The 18474-nt window shown below is 42.1% G+C and overlaps 1 protein-coding gene across 33 annotated transcripts in view; it reads left to right on the top strand.

Annotated features, from left to right (window-relative positions):
* The window catches only part of NRG4 (neuregulin 4), a 155593-nt gene that overhangs the window by 48860 nt on the left and 88259 nt on the right, over positions 1–18474 (top strand). The window contains exon 4 of one of the 33 annotated variants that reach the window (XM_089310812.1): positions 1033–1158. The exons of the other annotated variants lie outside the window; for them this stretch is intronic. The gene's annotated coding sequence lies outside the window, so the exon portion shown is untranslated. The remainder of the gene's footprint in view (positions 1–1032; positions 1159–18474) is intronic. 33 annotated transcript variants of the gene reach the window in all.

Raw genomic sequence — 18474 nt, 5'->3', positions numbered from 1 at the left:
ACAGCACAGAATAGTGTCCTTGCCCTAAAAATTATCTGCCTTGCCCATTCTTCCTCCCTTAACCTGTTATCTACTAATTATTTTATTTTCAAAACTGATTTTGCTTTTCAAGAATGTCATACAGTGTTAATCTGGCAAGATGGAGACTTCAGATTGGTTGTTTTCACTTTGTAATGTGCATTTAAGGATCCTCTGTCTTTGCATGTTTCTTAGTGTTGAATAATAATTGGCTGTACTGCAGTTCATATACCCAGCGGCCTGCTGAAGGACACCTTGTTTCCAAGTTTTCACAATTATAAATAAAGCTGCTATGAACTTGGATGTGCAGGGTTTTGTGTGGACCTAAGTTTTCAGCTCCTGTGGGTCGATACCAAAGCGCAGGATTGCTGGTCCGTGGCAACATTATGTTCAGTTCTGTAAGGAACTGCCAGAGTAGCTGTACTGTTGTGCATTCCCGCCAACAAGGAATGACAGCCGTTGTTTCATGTGCTCACCAGCATTTGGTGTTGTCAGCATTTGGGTTTTTGGTCATTCTAATAGGTGTGTAGTGGTATCTCTTTGTTTTAATTTCCATCTCCCTGATGATATATGATGTGTGAACCATCTTTGCTCTGTGTCTCTTCTTTGGTGTGGTGTCTCTGTATTTGGATGACTTGCCATCCCCTGCTTTTCTTTTCTTTAAAGATTTGTTTATTTATTTGAAAGCGAGACAGAAGTGAGGGGAGGGTGGATCAACCTTCATCCTCTGGTTCACTCCTAGTGAAGTCGGGAGCTCCATCTGGGTCTGCCTTGTGGTTGCAGGGGCCCAAGGACTTGGTCATCTCCTGCTGCTTTCCTAGGCACATAAATGGGGCGCTGGATGAGAAGTGGAGCAGCCAGGACTCGAGTCGGCACCCATATGGGCTGCCAGCACTGCAGGCAGTGGCTTTACCTGCTACGTCACAGTGCCAGTGCTGGCCCCTCCCCGGTTTTTCTTTTACTGAGATTTTGTTGTTGTTGTTGAGGGTTTTTTTTTTTTTTTTTTTTTGACAGGCAGAGTGGACAGTGAGAGAGAGACAGAGAGAAAAGTCTTCCTTTGCTGTTGGCTCACCCTCCAATGACCGCCGCGGCTGGTGCGCTGAGGCCGGTGCATTGCGCTGATCCGATGGCAGGAGCCAGGTACTTATCCTCGTCTCCCATGGGGTGCAGGGCTCAGGCACTTGGGCCATCCTCCACTGCACTCCCGGACCACAGCAGAGAACTGGCCTGGAAGAGGGGCAACCGGGACAGAATCCGGCGCCCTGACCGGGACTAGAACCCAGTGTACCGGCGCTACAAGGCGCAGGATTAGCCTAGTGAGCCGCGGTGCCGGCCGTTGTTGAGTTTTAAGAGTTCTTTGTATAGTTTGGATTACAGTCCTTTATCAGATATGTTTTTGAAAATAACTTTTACAAGTCTGTGTTTGCTGTTTTCATCCTCTTGACAGTGTTTTTTGTAGTGTAAAAGTAGTTCATTTTAATAAAGTCTAGCTTATCATTTCTTTCATGGAACATGCCTTTGGTGTTATAACTAAAAGACATCACCAAACCCAATCAAGGTCAACAAGATTTTTCTCCCATGCTATCTTCTAGAAGTTTATAAGTTTTCCATTTTACATCCATTTCGAGTTATTTTTTGTGACATGCATAAGGTCTGCGTCTAGGCTCATTATTTTGATTATGGAGGTTCAGTTATTCCATACCATCTGTTAATCTTCTCTCTGGTGTGTTGGTTTTGGTCCTTTGTCAAAGATTGATTGACTATTTTGGCCTTGGTCTATTTCTGGGCATTTGTTCTGTTCTATTGATCTGTTTGTTTGTTCTTTCACTGATACTGTGCTATCTTGATTACTGTAGTTTATAGTAAGTTTTGAAGGTGGGTAGTTTCAGGCTTAAGACTTTGTTCCTCTCATTCAATGTTGTGTTGGCTGTTCTGAGTGTTTAACTTCTTCATATGAACTTTAGAATCAGTTTGAATCACTTTGCCCCCGACTCCTGGCAGCCATCATTCTCCTCTTTGCTTGTATTAGATTCTATGTATATATTTAGATTCCATTTATAAGTGAAGCTGTACAGTGCTTGTCTTCCTGTGTCTGGCTTATTCTACTTAGCATTGTGCCCTCCAGGTTCATCCATCCAGGTTGTTGCAAATGGCAGGATATCTTTCTTGCCTTATGCTGAATAATGTTCCCTTGTGTACATTCACACACACACACACACACACACACACCCCTACCTTACATTCTAAAAATGTATCTGTTGGGGCCGGTGCTGTGGCTCATTTGGTTAATCTTCCATCTGTGGTGCCGGCATCCCATATGGGCGCTGGTTCTAGTCCCGGTTGCCCCTCTTCCAGTCTAGCTCACTGCTGTGGCCCGGGAGGGCAGTGGAGGATGGCCCAGGTGCTTGGGCCCTGCACCCCATGGGAGACCAGGAGGAAGCACCTGGCTCCTGGCTTTGGATCTGTGCAGTGCGCCGGCCATAGCAGCCATTTGAGGGGTGAACCAATGAAAGGAAGACCTTTCTCTCTGTCTCTTTCTCTCACTGTCTATAACTCTACCTGTCAAATAAATTTTTTAAAAAGTATCTATCGATAGACACTTAGATTGTTCTCATATTTGGCTACTCTGAATCTTGCAATTGCCTTTTATATATTTTCCTTTCTTTGTAATCCTCACCAGTTGAGCTACTGATTCTGAAAAAGATGAATTCTTCCAAATTCAGACCATTTAATTGAGATATTGAATATTAGTACAGTTTTATTTATTTCACTTTCAATGAGAACAAATGAAAACATTTCATAAGAAAATAAGAAAGCAGCATACATAAAAATCCAGAAACATGTTAGTCTTTTTAGTTGTCTCCCAATTCCTGAAATCTGTAGATTTAGGCTTCAAATTATACAAACAAGGCTTCAAAAAGCTGTCCATTAGATCAATTTGGGTGAGTTTGAATCTTCTGAAGCCTTTGGTTATAGCTTCATTTCTTGTTTTCAGACTTGAAGAACTTGGGCCCCAGGAACTCTGGAGGCATTTTATACGGGATTGCATGAGGAGCCTGGGCACTGAGTGGTAGCACCCTGTTCTGTGACCACCTACCAAAGCCCATGTCCTCTGCTTTAGCTGTCTTGCATTGCTAGTGGTGGATCACCTTGCTGTGTTTGTCCTAGTTATGGCATAGCTTAAAATAAATAGTGTTTACATTAGTAGTTAATTTTGATTACTCATTATAAGGCAACAGCTATCCTAAAGGCTTTATGAATTCTATTTTATAGTTGGAAAAATAGTCTTATAAAGGTTAAAGCAACTGCTCAAGATAATACAGTTTAAGTGGCAGAACCAATTTTCCAAAGCTCCAATGACTTTGAAACTCATTCTCATTCTCTCTATGTCTTTTTAAATATTTATTTATTTGAAAGGCAGAGTTACAGAGACAGAGAGAAAGGTATAGAACAGAGAGATCTTCTATCCACTGGTTAACTCCCCAAAGGCCATAATGACTGGAGCTAGGCTGGTCCAAAGCCAGGAGCCAGAAGCTTCTTCCAGTCTCCCACATGAGCACAGAGGCCCAAGCACTTGTGATGACCTCTACTGCTTTTCCAGGCACATTAGCAAGGAGTAGGATCAGAAGTGGAGCAGCCAGGACTCAAACCAGCTTCCATATGGGATTCTAGTGCTGCATAGGGTGGTTTTGCCCACTATACCACAATGCCAGCCCCGAAGCTCATTCTCTTAATTATGCTACCATGCCTGTCAATCCTGAGGTGACTAAGATGGTGTTAGAAGCCAATCACTTAGGCTTGAGAGTAAGGCAGCAACATGAAACTAATGCTCACTTAGAACAACAAAACACATTTTTCTAGTTTTCTAATTCTTCACCCCAAAGTTTGGTCTCCTAATACATACAGTTCTGGCACTTCTTATTACAAACGATGATAAACTGTAAATCATGCCCAGTTGAGAATGTGAGATAGCAAAAGTGCTTCGATGATGTCACTTGGAAAGGATGGCTTCAGAGGGAGGAAGAAGCACCTCTGACCTGTGGATGCTTGAGTGATAGCATTCGTAGGGTCCCGTCTTTCTCTCCTTTCTTCTCTTTGTGTCTGCATTGATTGTGGTACCTTGTGGACATGATCTGAGCTTTTGAGGTTTTAGTTTCCAATTTTGTGAAAGGTAGCATTTTTTCTATATTCTAAAAATTATTTTTGTTTTAAGTTGAATTTGGGTTCCCAAGATTACAGTTTGTTACTATTGAAAGTGTAGTAGAGGGATTGGATTAAGATTGCAGAGCAGGAAGGGAGCTTACTGCGCTAGTCTAGGAAAAGATAGTTTAAAAAAAGTGGAAAGAGTGCAGTCTCAGGGAAGAGTTGGGGAGAAAACAGCAGAGGAAACTCTACACAAATTAGAGGGACACAGTGGAGGGTGCGGATACGTACAGCTCAGGACCTCAGCAGCTGAGAACCTCTGCACCAGCTTTGGAGAATGAGGTGAGACCTGGGCTAGCACCCAGGCACTGATCTCCTTTGAGGAGAGAAGCTCAGCTGAGTCTGTGCCAACAGACAAGAACAAAACTCCCCTCTGATTTAAAAAAAAAAAAAAAGATATAGCACAGCAAACCTGGGTGTGTCGCTTCAGACGTGCCCTTCACCCTAAACAGAGCTCCCTGGTCACACCCACCACATGCCACTAGGTATTTACTGAAAGCAGGCCACCACAGCAGAAAAAATAAAGAAGAAACCAACAGGTGTCTCCATAAATACTGAATAACAGATGCACCAATTCAATAAACAAGAATAAGGAAGGGAGCCGGTGCTGTATAGAGTAACAGGTAAAGCTGCTGTCTGCAGTGCTGGCATCCGACATGGGCACTGGTTTGAGTCTTGGCTGCCCCTCTTCTGATCCAACTCTCTGCTATGGCCTGGGAAAACAGTAGAAGATCACCCAAGTTCTTGGGCCCCTGCACCCACATGGGAGATCTGGAGGAATCTCTTGGCTTCAGATCAGCCCAGCTCTGGTTATTGCTGCCATTTGGGGAGTGAACCAGTGGATGGAAGACTTTTCCTGTCTCTCTCTGCCTCTGCCCCTCTATAAACTCCACCTTTCAAATGAACAAATAAATCTTTAAAAACAAAAAAGAATAAGGACAACAACATGATGCCCCAAAAAGAACACAACACTTCAATACTAGATTGTTAAGACGAGATTGAAGAAATGCTAAAAATGGAATTCAAAAATCGATTATAGGATTACTTAGAAGTAATCCAAAGCAAATGCATGAACTAATGAAATCCGTACATGACATGAAAGAAAATTTCTTGCACGAAATTGAGATCTTAAGGAGAAATCAAAATGAAATCTTGGAAATGAAGAATTCAATAGAACAAATAAAAATGCAGTGGAAAGCCTTAACAGAATTGGTGAAGCAGAAGAATACCTGTAGAAGATAAGGCACAGGAAATTACACAGTCATACCAAGAAAAAAAATTAGAAAACTAAAAAATCACTATTGGGAACCTACAGGATACTATCAAACGACCCAACATATGGGTTCTAGGAATTCCTGAAGGTGTGGAAAGAGCAAAAGGATTAGAAGGCCTTTTTAGTGAAATAAAATAACAAAATTTCCCCAATTTTGAAAAAGAAGACATGACCAGAAAAGATCTTTGCCACAACACATTGTAATCAAACTCTCCACAGTAAAACATAAAGATTCTAAAATGTGCATGATAGAAACGCCAGATTACTTACAGAGAATCTCCAATTAGACTCATAGCAGACTTCTCATCAAAAACCCTACAGGCTAGGAGAGAATGGTGAGATATATTCCAAATCTTAAGAGAAAAGAACTGTCAACCCAGAGTACTATACCCTGCAAAGCTCTCATTTATGAACGAAGGTGAAATAAAGACCTTCCACAACAAACAGAAATTGAAAGAATCTGTCAGCACCTGTCCAGCCCTGCAGAAGATGCTTAAGGATGTGCTACACACAGAAACACACAGAAACGTGGTCATCACTATGAAAGAAGGTAAAGGAAGAAAAATCTCTGAGTAAAAGTTCAAAGGAAATCCAAAGTTAAAAAAAAAAGGAATAATTTTGGGAAAATGGCAGGCCAAAGTTGTTACTTATCAATAGTCACCTTGGTAAGTGGCCTCAACTTTCCAGTTAAAAGACACAGACTGGCTGAATGTATTCAAAAACAAAACCCATCTATTTGCTGCCTACAAGAAACAAATCTTACCAATAAAGATGCATGCAGACTGAAAGTGAAAGGATGGAAAAAGATGTTTCATGCTAACAAAAACCAAAAAAGAATTGGTGTAGCCATCCTAATATCAGACAAAATAGACTCTAGCACAAAAACTGTTTAAAGAGACAAAGAAGGGCACTATGCAATGATTAAGGGATCAATTCAACAGGAAGATGTAACATAAATGTATATGCACCTAATTACAGGGCACCTGTCTGTTTAAAAGAAATGCTAAGGCATTTAAAGGGAGATATAGACTCAAATACAATAGTAATGGGGGACTTCAATACCCACTTTCAGCAATGGACAGATCAACCAAACAGAAAATCAGCAAGGAAACAGGTAATCGACACTATAGACCAAATGGACCTAACAGATATCTACAGAACTTTTCATTCTACAGTTGCAGAAAACACATTCTTCTCACCAGTGCATGGAACCTTCTCTAGGATTGACTACATGCTAGGCCATAAAGCAAGTATAAGTAAATTCAAAAAATCAAAATCATACCGTGCATCTTCTTGGATCAAAATGGAATGAAGCTGTAAATCAGCAACTCAAGCATCTCTAGAACATATGCAAACACATGGAGACTAAACAACATATTCCTGAAAAAACAGTAGGTCATAGAAGAAATCAAAAGAAAAATCAAAAAATTTCTGGAAATAAATGAAGATGACAACACAACATATCAAAACCTATGGGACACAGCAAAAGCAGTGTTAAGAGGAAAGCTTATAGAAATTGGTGCCTACGTCAAGAAATTAAAAAGACACCAAATAAATGAGCTATCAGTGTGTCTCAAGGATCTAGAAAAACGAAAGCAAACCAAACCCAAAACAAGTAGGAGAAAAGAAATAACTAAAATTAAAGAAGAAATCAGCAAAATTGTAACAAAAAATAGAAAAGTCATCAACGGGAAGAGTTGGTTATTTGAAAAAATAAATACAACTGACACACCCTTGGCCCAACTAACCAAAAAAAGGAGAGAGAAGACCCAAATCAATAAAATTAGAGATGAAAAAGGCAATGTAACAACAGACACCACAGAAATAAAAAGGATTATCAAAAACTACTACAAAGACCTATATGTTAACAAACTGGGAAACCTACAAGAAATGGATAGATTCCTGGATACATACAACCCACCTAAATTGAGCCATGAAGAAAACCTAAACAGACCCATTCCCAAGACATAAACTGAATCAGAAATAAAGACTCTCCCAAAAAAGAAAAGCCCAGGATCGGAGGGCTTCACTGCTGAATTCTACCAGACATTTAAAGAACTAACTCCCATTCTTCTCAAGTTATTCAAAACAATTGAAAGTGAGGGAATCCTCCTAAATTCTTTGTATGAAACCAGCATCACCTTAATTCCTAAACCCAAGAAAGATGCAACAGAGGAAGAGAACTACAGACCAATTTTCCTAATGAACATAGATACAAAAATCCTCAAATTCTAGCCAATCAAATCCAATAACACATCAGAAAGATCATCCACCCAGACCAAGTGGGATTTATCCTTGGTATGCAGGGATGGTTCAACATTCATAAATCAATCAATGTGATACATCACATTAACAAGCTGCTGAACAAAAACCATATGATTATCTCAATAGATACAGAGAAAGCATTTGATAAAATACAACACCCTTTCATGATGAAAACGCTAAGCAAATTCGGTATAGAAGGAACATTCCTCAACATAATCAAAGCAATTGATGACAAACCTACAGCCGGCATCATATTGCATGGGGAAAAGTTGGAGGCATGCCCACTGAGTTCCAGTACCAGACAGGGATGCCCACTATTACCATTGCTATTCACTGTAGTTCTGGAAGTTTTAGCCAGAGCCATTAGGCAAGAAAAAGAAATCAAAGGGATACAAATTGGGACAGAAGAAGTCAGACTATCCCTTATTTGCAGATGACATGATTCTATATTTAGGGGATTCAAAAAACTCCACTAAGAGAATATTGGAACTCATAGAAGAGTTTGGAAATGCAGCAGGATATAAAATCAGTACATAAAACTCAGCAGCTTTAGATACATAGACAATGCCATGGCTGAGAAAGAACTTCTAAGATCAATCCCATTCACAGTAGTTACCAAAAAAAAAAAAAATCAAATACCTTGGAATAAATTTAACCAAGGATGTCAGACCTCTGATAGAATTATAAAATATTAAAGAAGGAAATAGAAGACACAAATAAACGGAAAAATCTTCCATGTTGGTGAATTGGAAGAATCCATATCAGCAAAATGTCCATTCCTTCTAAAACAACTTCAATGCAGTACCAATCAAAATACCAAAGATAGTCTCATATCCAGAAAAAATTATACTGAAATTCATATGAAAACACAGGAGACCTTGAATAGCTTGAGCAATCTTATACAAGAAAAAGCCAGAGGCATCACAATACCAGATTTCAAGACATACTACAAGGCAGTCATAATCAAAACTGCCTGTTACTGCTAAAAATACAGATGGATAGACCAATGGAACAGAATAGAAATGCCAGAAATCAAGCATCTAAAAGCAATTTATATTTGACCAAGGAGCTAAAACCAATTTCTGGAGCAAGGACAGTCTCTTTAACAAATGGTGCTGAGAAAACTGGATGTCCACATGCAGAAGTGTGAAGCAAGACCCCTGCTTTACACCTTACACAAAAATCCACTCAACGTGGATTAAAGACCTAAATCTATGACCTGATACCATTACATTATTAGAAAACATTGGGGAAACCCTGCAAGATATTGGCACAGGCAAAGATTTCTTGGAAAAGACCCCAGAGGCACAGGCAATCAAAGCCAAAATTAACAAATGGGATTACATCAAATTGAGAAACTTCTGTACTGCAAAAGAAACACTCAGGAAAGTGAAGAGGCAGCTGACAGAATGGGAGAAATTGTTTGTAAACTGTGCAACTGATAAAGAATTAATAACCAGAATATATAAAGAGATCAGGAAACTCCACAACAACACAACAAACAACCCAGTTAAAGAGATGGGCAAAGGACTTAAACAGACATTTTTCAAAAGAGGAAATTCAAATGGCCAACAGACACAATGAAAAAATGTTTGGGATCACTAGCTGTTAGGGAAATGCAAATCAAAACCACAAAGAGGTTTTGCCTCATCCCAGTTAGAATAGCTTTCATTCAGAAGTCAACAAACAACAAATGCTGGTGAGGATGTGGGGAAAAGGGTACTCTAATCCACTGTTAGTGGGGTTGTAATCTGAAAAAACCACTAGGGAACACAGTATGGAGATACCTCAGAAATCTGACTATAGACCTATCATATGACACAGCCATCCAACTCCAGAGAATTTACTCAAGGAAAATGAAATCAGCAAATAAGAGTTACCTGCACCCCATGTTTATTGCAGCTTAATTCACAATAGTGAAGACATGGAATCAACCTAAGTGCCCATTAACTGAAGACTGGGTAAAGAAACTATGGGATATATACACTATGGAATATTACACAGTGGTGAAAAAAATGAAATCTGGTCATTTGCAACAAAATGGATGAATCTGGAAAACATCAAACTCAGTAAAATAAGCCAGTCCCAAAGGGACAAATATCATATGTTCTCCCTGATCTGTGATAACTAATAGAGCACCTGAAAGAAATTCTGTAAAAATGAAATTGACACTTTGAGAAGCAATGACTTTAACAGTTCTTGTCTCAACTATCAAGGAATAGTTTTTTTCTTCTTCATAATATGTGTTAAACTCTTTACTTAACAAATAGTTAATCATATGTGTATAATGTCAGTTAAAATTGATCTCAGTAAAACATAAGGGGGCGGGGGGGAGGTGGCCTGCAGTGCCGGCATCCCATATGGGCAGGTCCTGGCTGCTCCACTTCTGATGCAGCTCTCTGCTATGGCCTGGAAAAGCAGTACAATATGGCCCAAGTCCTTGGGCCCCTGCACCCATGTGGGAGACCCAGAAGAAGCTCCTGGCTTCAGATTGGCACAGCTCCAGTCATTGCAGCCATCTGGGGTGTGAACCAGCAGATGGAAGACCTCTCTCTCTCTCTCTCTCTCTCTCTCTCTGCTGCTGCCGCTGCAGCTACTGCTACCTCATTTCTGTGTAATTCTGACTTTCAAGTAAATAAATTAAAAAAAAACTAAGAGTGGCAGTAAAAGAGGGAGGAGGAAGTTGGTAACTATAAAGTTATATAGTTCTGCACACATTCCTGCAGACTTGCTTCTAAGGGTACAGCTTAAACACTTGCCATGGGACCCTGAATCTCATTAAGCTGGGTGGTAAAAATGCCATCTTTTTTTAAAAAATATTTATTTGACAGGCAGAGTTATAGACAGTGTGAGAGGGAGAGACAGAGAGAAAGGTCTTCCTTCCGTTGGTTCACTCCCCAAGTGGCCGCAATGGCCAGAGCTGTGCCGATCTGAAGCCAGGAGCCAGGTGCTTCCTCCTGGTCTCCCATGTGGGTGCAGGGGCCCAAGCACTTTCCCAGGCCACAGCAGAGAGCTGGACTGGAAGAGGAGCAACTGGGACTAGAACTGAAAAATGCCATCTTAAGTGTTAAAGTAATCATAATAAGTGTTACAGTGATCATACAGATGTGATTAAGTGTTAAAGGGATCATATAAATAAGATCAAGTGTCTGGCAATGATAATACAATTAAAAACGAGAGGATTTCCAACATGGGAACAATCCACACAGCAGATTCATAGAATGACATTTGCTTTTTTTTTTTTTTTGACAGGCAGAGTGGACAGTGAAAGAGACAGACAGAGATAAAGGTCTTCCTTTGCCGTTGGTTCACCCTCCAATGGCCGCCGCGGCCAGCGTGCTGTGGCCGGTGCGCCGCGCTGATCTGATGGCAGGAGCCAGGTACTTCTCCTGGTCTCCCATGTGGGTGCAGGGCCCAAGCACTTGGGCCATCCTCCACTGCACTCCCTGGCCACAGCAGAGAGCTGGCCTGGAAGAGGGGCAACCGGGACAGAATCTGGGTGCCCCGACCGGGACTAGAACCCGGTGTGCCAGTGCCGCTAGGCAGAGGATTAGCCTATTGAGCTGCGGCGCCGGCCGACATTTGCTTTCAATAACACTCTGACCTCAGAATCAGCCCTTAAGGCTGAAAAGCCCGTGAGAGCATTTCGGGTATAGAAAGCCAAGACACTGGCAAAAATATCTTACATGATGGATCTCTGTGAGTGAGACTCAAGTGGAAAGAAGTGGCCACCAAAGAAGGATGTACTTTGAAGGGAGGAGAGAACTTCCACTTTGTTTATGACCTTGTCTAAACACTAATGGAGATTGTGGATTCAAAAGGCCTGCATAGTCTAGGCAGCTCAAGTCAAGAGCCTCAGGTGATCACAATGTCATACATAAGAGTTAATTGTTAAATTAACAACAGGAGTCACTGTGCACTTACTTCCCATGCAAAACCTGTCCTCAATGAGTTGTATTATGAGAATTAACTATAAAACTTGTTCTCAGTTTTGTGTGTGAGTGTGTGTGTGCAAATTGTTGAAATCTTTTCTTAGTTTAGAGTTGGTCTTCTGTGTATAAAGTTAATTGAAAATGAATCTTAATGGAAAATGGGACTGGGATTGGGAGCTGGAGGAGGAGGTGGGGTCGGAGTAGTGGTGGGAGGGCAGGTATGGTGGAAAGAATCACTGTATTCCTAAAGTTTTACTTATGAAATTTGTACTCCTTAAACAAAAGTTTCTTTGGGGGAAAAAAAGAAAGTGTTAGGGAATTTCATCAATCACTTTAACTTATATGTTTAATAAAACCTGTTCTTATTTGTTACTGCAAAACTTTAATGAAAATGTGGTTGTGTTGCCCTTCACAGAAAATTACTTTTTGTAAAAATGATTGCATTTTGTTTTCTATTTTTAAAAGTATCATGCAAGTCATATTTATTCTTTATCAACTTGACAGAATATGTTTATATGGATAGTTTGTACTCACTTTTCTAAAGTACTGCTTTTGTTTTCTATTATCAAATCTGGCATGAGAGTAAAAGCCTTAGGTGATTAGATTCTGAGATTCCACCATTCTGTTAAGATACTGGGGTTTTTTAAGTATGAAATTAACAGTGGCATCATAATGCATAAAAATACAAAAGCTGCTTCTTATGAAATTAAAAATTAATTTTTAGTGCGTAACACTTTGTTAGGGCTGGCTCTGTGGCATAGTGGGTAAAGCGCCTGCCTGCAGGGCCAGCATCCCATATAGGTGCCGATTCAAGTCCCAGCTGTTCCACTTCCAATCTAGCTCCTTGCTATGGCCTGGGAAAGCAGTAGAAGATGGCCCATGTGCTTGGGCCCCTGCACCTGTGTGGGAGACCCAGGAAAGGCTCCTGGCTTCAGATTGGCACAGCTCTGGCCATTGCAGCCAATTGGGGAGTGAACCAGTGGATGGAAGACTTCTCTCTCTCTCTCTCTCTCTCTCTCTGCCCCTCCTTCTCTCTCTGACTCTGCCTTTCAAATAAATAAATCTTTAAAAAAAAAAAAAAACCTTCTATTGCTCACATTTGACTTAAAAATAAAGATTAGTTATTTGAAAAGCAGAGTTACAAAGGAGGGAGAGGCAGAGACAGAAATTTTCCATCCACTGGTTCACTCCCCAAATGGCCACAACAGTGGGAGCTGTACCAGTCTGAAGCCAGGAACCAGGAGCTTTGCTCAGGTCTCCCACATGAGTGCAGGGGCCCACACACTTGGGTCATCTGCTGCTGCTTTCCCAGGGCATTAGCAGGGAGCTGAATCAGAAATGGAGCAGCTGGGCCTTGAACCAGCGCCCATGTGGGATTCTGGCACCATGGGTGATGACTTTAACCGCTGTGCCACAGCGCCAACTTTCACATTTGTCTTTCATGAAGATTTCCTGCCTGAAATATTTGAAGACCGAATGTGCAGTTGCTCCATGGTTTGTATCTGTGTTCTGCAAAATAGTCCAGGAGCAAACAGTGACAATATGAGAGAGACCGTGGTTTTATTGCAGTCACCGGTCATAGGACTAATGTGGTCTATTAGCTGTAGCTTCATTTTTTGTGTCTTTTGTAGACTTCTGTATGCATGAAAAAATATATGCACATCCTATTTGAGGATAAAGATGTAGAATATTTGTTGGATGAAGCTTGCTAATTGTGTTCTTTTCCTGGTTCTGCCTTTTCTGTTAATTTCAGAGGAAGATATATTAATAACCTACAGTCTAACTGTGGATTTACTGTTATCTTATATTTTTATCTAGTTTTATTTACATGCCTATTTCAAAACAGTGTCCTTAGACATCTGACTATTTTCTTTTGGTGGCTTTTATCTGGTATCAGTATAAGCCACTTCTTTTTGTCATGTTTCACATTTAGCCTTGAAATCTGTTGTCTAGAATTGGTACTGCTCTATGTGCTAGGTTAGCATTTGGCTGAGGTGTCCTTTCCTATTCTTTTACCTTGTTTAACTTTGTCAGTTTTTTAGATATGTCTCTAGCAAACAGTATAAAGCTGAATGTTAAGTGTTGTGTTTTATTATTTTATGTTACTCAATTTAAAAACTTGTCAATCTGAAAATTTAATGCCCTTGCATTTATTTATGTATTTTTTGACAGGCAGAGTTAGACAGTGAGAGAGAGAGAGAGAGAAAGGTCTTCCTTTTTCCATTGTTCACCCCCAAATGGCCGCTACGGCCAGCACGCTGCGCCGATCCAAAGCCAGGAGCCAGGTGCTTCCTCCTGGTCTCGCATGGGGTGCAGGGCCCGAGCACCTGGGCCATCCTCCACTGCACTCCCGGGCCACAGCAGAGAGCTGGCCTGGAAGAGGGGCAACCAGGACAGAATCTGGTGCCCCAACCGGGACTAGAACCTGGGGTGTCGGCACCACAGTCGGAGGATTAGCCAAGTGAGCCGCGGTGCCGGCTCCTTACATTTATTTTGATTATTGATTTTGCGGAGTTAATATTGTTGATTTATTTAATGCTCTTTAAATTGACTATGTTTTTTCTTTTTGCCTTTTTCTACCTTTCTAGATTGATCAAATTTTTGTTTATTCTCACTTTGTTTGGAAATTCTTGTGCCTTTATTTCACATTGGCTTATATCTGCAAGCATAAGTAATCTGAATTGGTAATTTGTTGAGATACGTGATCAGCTGAACTCATGTTTCGTAAATGCCGGGCAAGATAAGTGAAGGCAAAGTGTCGGAATTAGAGTGTCGTGCTCGTGCTTTCATTCCAGGCTCTTCTCGCTCTGTGCTATGAGCAGATTGCTGTTTCCTGGGCTGAGTTGGGCAGATTTCTGTAGAGGGCCAAATAATGACTCTCTCAGACTCTGTGGGCTGGCTTCTGATGCTACTGTTTACCTCTGCATTGTAGAATGAACGCAGGCATGAGTGATAAGTAAATGAATATGCCTGTGTTTCAGTAAAACATTATTTATGAAAAATGATATGATTTTATTTTATTTTATTGACAGGCAGAGATAGAGAGAGAGAGAGACAGAGAGTTAGAGAAAGAGAGGAAGGTCTTCCTTCTGTTGGTTCACCCCCCAAATGGCCACCACAGCCGGCGCTGCGCCATTCTGAAGCCAGGAGCCAGGTGCTTCCTCCTGGTCTCCCATGAGGGTGCAGGGCCCAAGCACTTGGGCCATCCTCCACTGCCCTCCCGGGCCACAGCAGAGAGCTGGACTGGAAGAGGAGCAACCGGGACTAGTACCCGGCGCCCCAACTGGGACTAGAACCCAGGGTGCTGGCAATGCAGGCGGAGGATTAACCAAGTGGGCCACAGCGCTGGCCAAAAAATGATGTAATTTTATGTTTTTCATATCATAAAACAGTCTTCATTTTCCTTCCAACTATTTAAAAATATAAGGCATTTTTAGCTCAAAGGCCATACAGAATCAGGTGGAGGACTGGGTTTGGTCCATAGACCATAATTTGCTCTAATCCATAAATTCTTCACCTGTGAAATAGGTGTGATAAATACCTACCTAAGTCAGGAGACCCTTTAAAAATCTGATTAGATAATTTGCGACTTCTCGACCATTTGCTCTATGATAATTATGCATCTAGGAAGGTGTGGGTTTCATGAACTCAATTTTTAAGAGTATAGTACTGCAAAGCCTTGGTTGTCTTATTCCAAAAGCCAATTTACATAAGTGACAGCAGTGGAAGGAAAAGGAAGCGTAAACATATTGGAGTTGACGTTGAGGCGCAGTGGGTTAAACTACCACCTGCCCAGTGACATCCCATATGAGCGCTGTGAGTCCCGGCTGCTCCACCTCTGACCCAGCTCCCTGCTGATGCTCCTGGGAAAGCAGCGGAAGATGGCCCAAGTGCATGGCCCCTGCAGCCACCTGGCTTCCGTCTGGCCCAGCCCTGGCTGTCCTGCCGTTTGCAGAATGAACCAGCAGATGGAAGACTCCCTCTCTCTGCCGCTGCCTCTCCTTCTCTGTAACTCTGCCTTTCAAATAAATACATAAATCTTGAAAAAACAAAGTAGCTGTGACAGTAGCTTCCACTTGCCTCTTCTCTGCAGAGTGGGCCAGGAAAAAGGAGTCACATGTATACTCCTGGGGAAAATGGAGAATCTTTTACTGAAGAAATTTAATGAAGTCAGGACTGTCAGTATGACTATTGGCTCTGGAACAGAGATCAGAAAACTTTCTTTTAAATGTCAGATGTGAAATACTTTGAGATTTTTCAGCCCATATAAATTTATGATTTCTTAGTTTGTGCTGCAATTACAAAATTCCACAAACTAGGCAATTTATAAATGATGGAAGCTTATATTCCTGAACTGCCTGGTGATATCTCAGTCAATGGTGGGCTGCATGTCCCATGGTGGCGGTACTAGATGGCCTGCGTGTGTGGATCTAAGGCACTCTGTGAAGGTCACACAAGGCCATCTGACGAAGCGTTGCTCAGAGCATACCCTCCACTGTTAAGCAGTTGGTGACTGTCCCTCACAGCTCTGAAGGGTGGTGAGTCCAGATTATGGTACCTGCAGGGTTGGCACCTGGTCAGGGCTGTTGTCCACCTTCAGAATGGTGTCTTGCCGTGGCACACTCTGGAGGGGATGAGCACCACGACTGCACATGGCGGAAGGGACGGAAGTGCAAAAAAAAGGGAGCACAGGGGCCAGCACTGTAGTGCAGAGGATTAAAGCCCTGGCCTGAAACGCCGGCATCCTGTACAGGCGCCGGTTCAAAACCCTGCTGCTCCACTTCCGATCTAGCTCTCTGCTATGGCCTGGGAAAGCAGTATAAGATGGCCCAAGTCCTTGGGCCCCTGCACCCGCGTGGGAGACCTGGAGGAAGGTCCTGGCTCCTGCCTTTGGATCGGCGCAGCTCCGGCCTTTGCAGCCACCTGGGCAGTGAACCAGCGGATGGAGGACACCTCCCTCCCTCCCTCCCTCCCTCTCTCCCTCTCTCCCTCTCTCTCTCTCTCTCTCTCTTTCTACCGCTCTCTGTAACTCTGCCTTTCAAATAAATAAAATAAATCTTTAGGGGAAAAAAAAGGGAGCACAGTGTGAAACCCCTGTTATTTTTTCTCTTAAAAAAAATTTTTTTTTGACAGGCAGAGTGGACAGTGAGAGAGACAGAGAGAAAGGTCTTCCTTTTGCCGTTGGTTCACCCTCCAATGGCCGCCGTGGCCAGCGCGCTGCGGCCGGCGCACCGCGCTGATCCGATGGCAGGAGCCAGGAGCCAGGTGCTTTTCCTGGTCTCCCATGGGGTGCAGGGCCCAAGCACTTGGGCCATCCTCCATTGCACTCCCGGGCCACAGCAGAGAGCTGGCCTGGAAGAGGGGCAACCGGGACAGAATCTGGCGCCCCGACCAGGACTAGAACCTGGTATGCCGGCGCCGCTAGGTGGAGGATTAGCCTAGTGAGCCGCGGCGCTGGCCTCTTTTAAAATATTTTTAAGATAACATATTTTTAATTTATATTACAGTCAAATAAAAAGTTCAACAAATAAAAAAAAAAGATTGTAGTCCAGCAGGAAGTGAGCAATATGAGCAATACTCAGTAATTAAAGGATAAGATGCTCAACGTCACTCACATAAAGTAGATTTTAAAATAATTGGGCCAGCGCCGTGGCGCAGTAGGTTACTCTTCCGCCTGCAGTGCGGGCATCCCATATGGGCACCAGTTCTAGTCCCAGCTGCTCCTCTTCCAATCCAGCTCTCTGCTGTGGCCTGGGAAAGCAGTAGAAGATGGCCCAAGTCCTTGGGCCCCTGCACCTGCGTGGGAGACCTGGAAGAAACATCTGGCTCCTGTCTTCGGATTGGTGCGTTTGTGGTGTTGCGGCCACTTGAGGAGTGAACCAGCGTATGGAAGACTTCTCTCTCTGTCTCTCCCTCTCAATGTCTGTAACTCTACCTCTCAAATAAATAAAATCTTTAAAAAAATAAATAGAATAATCACAATCATTAAAACTATAGCAGTATATAATTCCTATTAATTTGTTTGACAAGTATTTAAAACAGTTTGACAAAACTTTGTATTTGCAGCAAAACTGATATACTGAAGCATTCCTCTCCTCTCCTCTCCTTCCTGACTTCTCTTTCTTTTCGCCCCTCCCTCCCTCCCTCCCTTCCTCCCTCCCTCCCTTCGTTCCTTTCTATTTTAGCTCCCACATATGAGGGAGGACATGCAGTACTTGAGTTTCTGTGTCTGGCTTATTTCACTCAACTTGATGACCTCCAGTTCCAACCATTTTGCTGTAAATGATAGAATTTCATTCTTTTTTATAGCTGAATACTATTCATGTGTGTGTGTGTGTGTTGTGTGCATGCGTGCGCATGTGAAAGAGAGATTTTCTCTCGCCATTCATCTGGTAATGGACACCTTGGTTGATTCCATATTTTGGCTACTGTGAACAGTGCTGCTATAAACATAATGGAGTAGCTATCTCTGATAGAATGAGTTCATGTCTTGTGGGTATTTACCTGGTAGTGGTGTTGTTGGACTATCCGTCAAGTCTATTTCTAGTTTTTTAAGAAGTTTCCATACTGCTTTTACAGTGGCTGCAATTATTTGCATTTGCCTTTCTATGTCTTTTGGATGATGGCCATTCTCATGGGGGTGAAGTGATATCTCATTGTGGTTTTGATTTGCATTTTCCTGGTGGCTAGTGATATTGAGCATTTTTTTTTACATTTGTTGGACATTTTTATTCTTTTGAAAAACGTCTGTTCAGGTCCTATGTCCATTTTTTTTAAAAAGAT

The sequence above is a fragment of the Oryctolagus cuniculus genome, chromosome 12, assembly GCF_051225735.1.
Source record: "Oryctolagus cuniculus isolate XC-2025 breed Fujian yellow rabbit chromosome 12, ASM5122573v1, whole genome shotgun sequence".
In the NCBI taxonomy this organism is placed as follows: domain Eukaryota; kingdom Metazoa; phylum Chordata; class Mammalia; order Lagomorpha; family Leporidae; genus Oryctolagus; species Oryctolagus cuniculus.
This window is presented reverse-complemented; position numbering and strand designations above follow the sequence as displayed.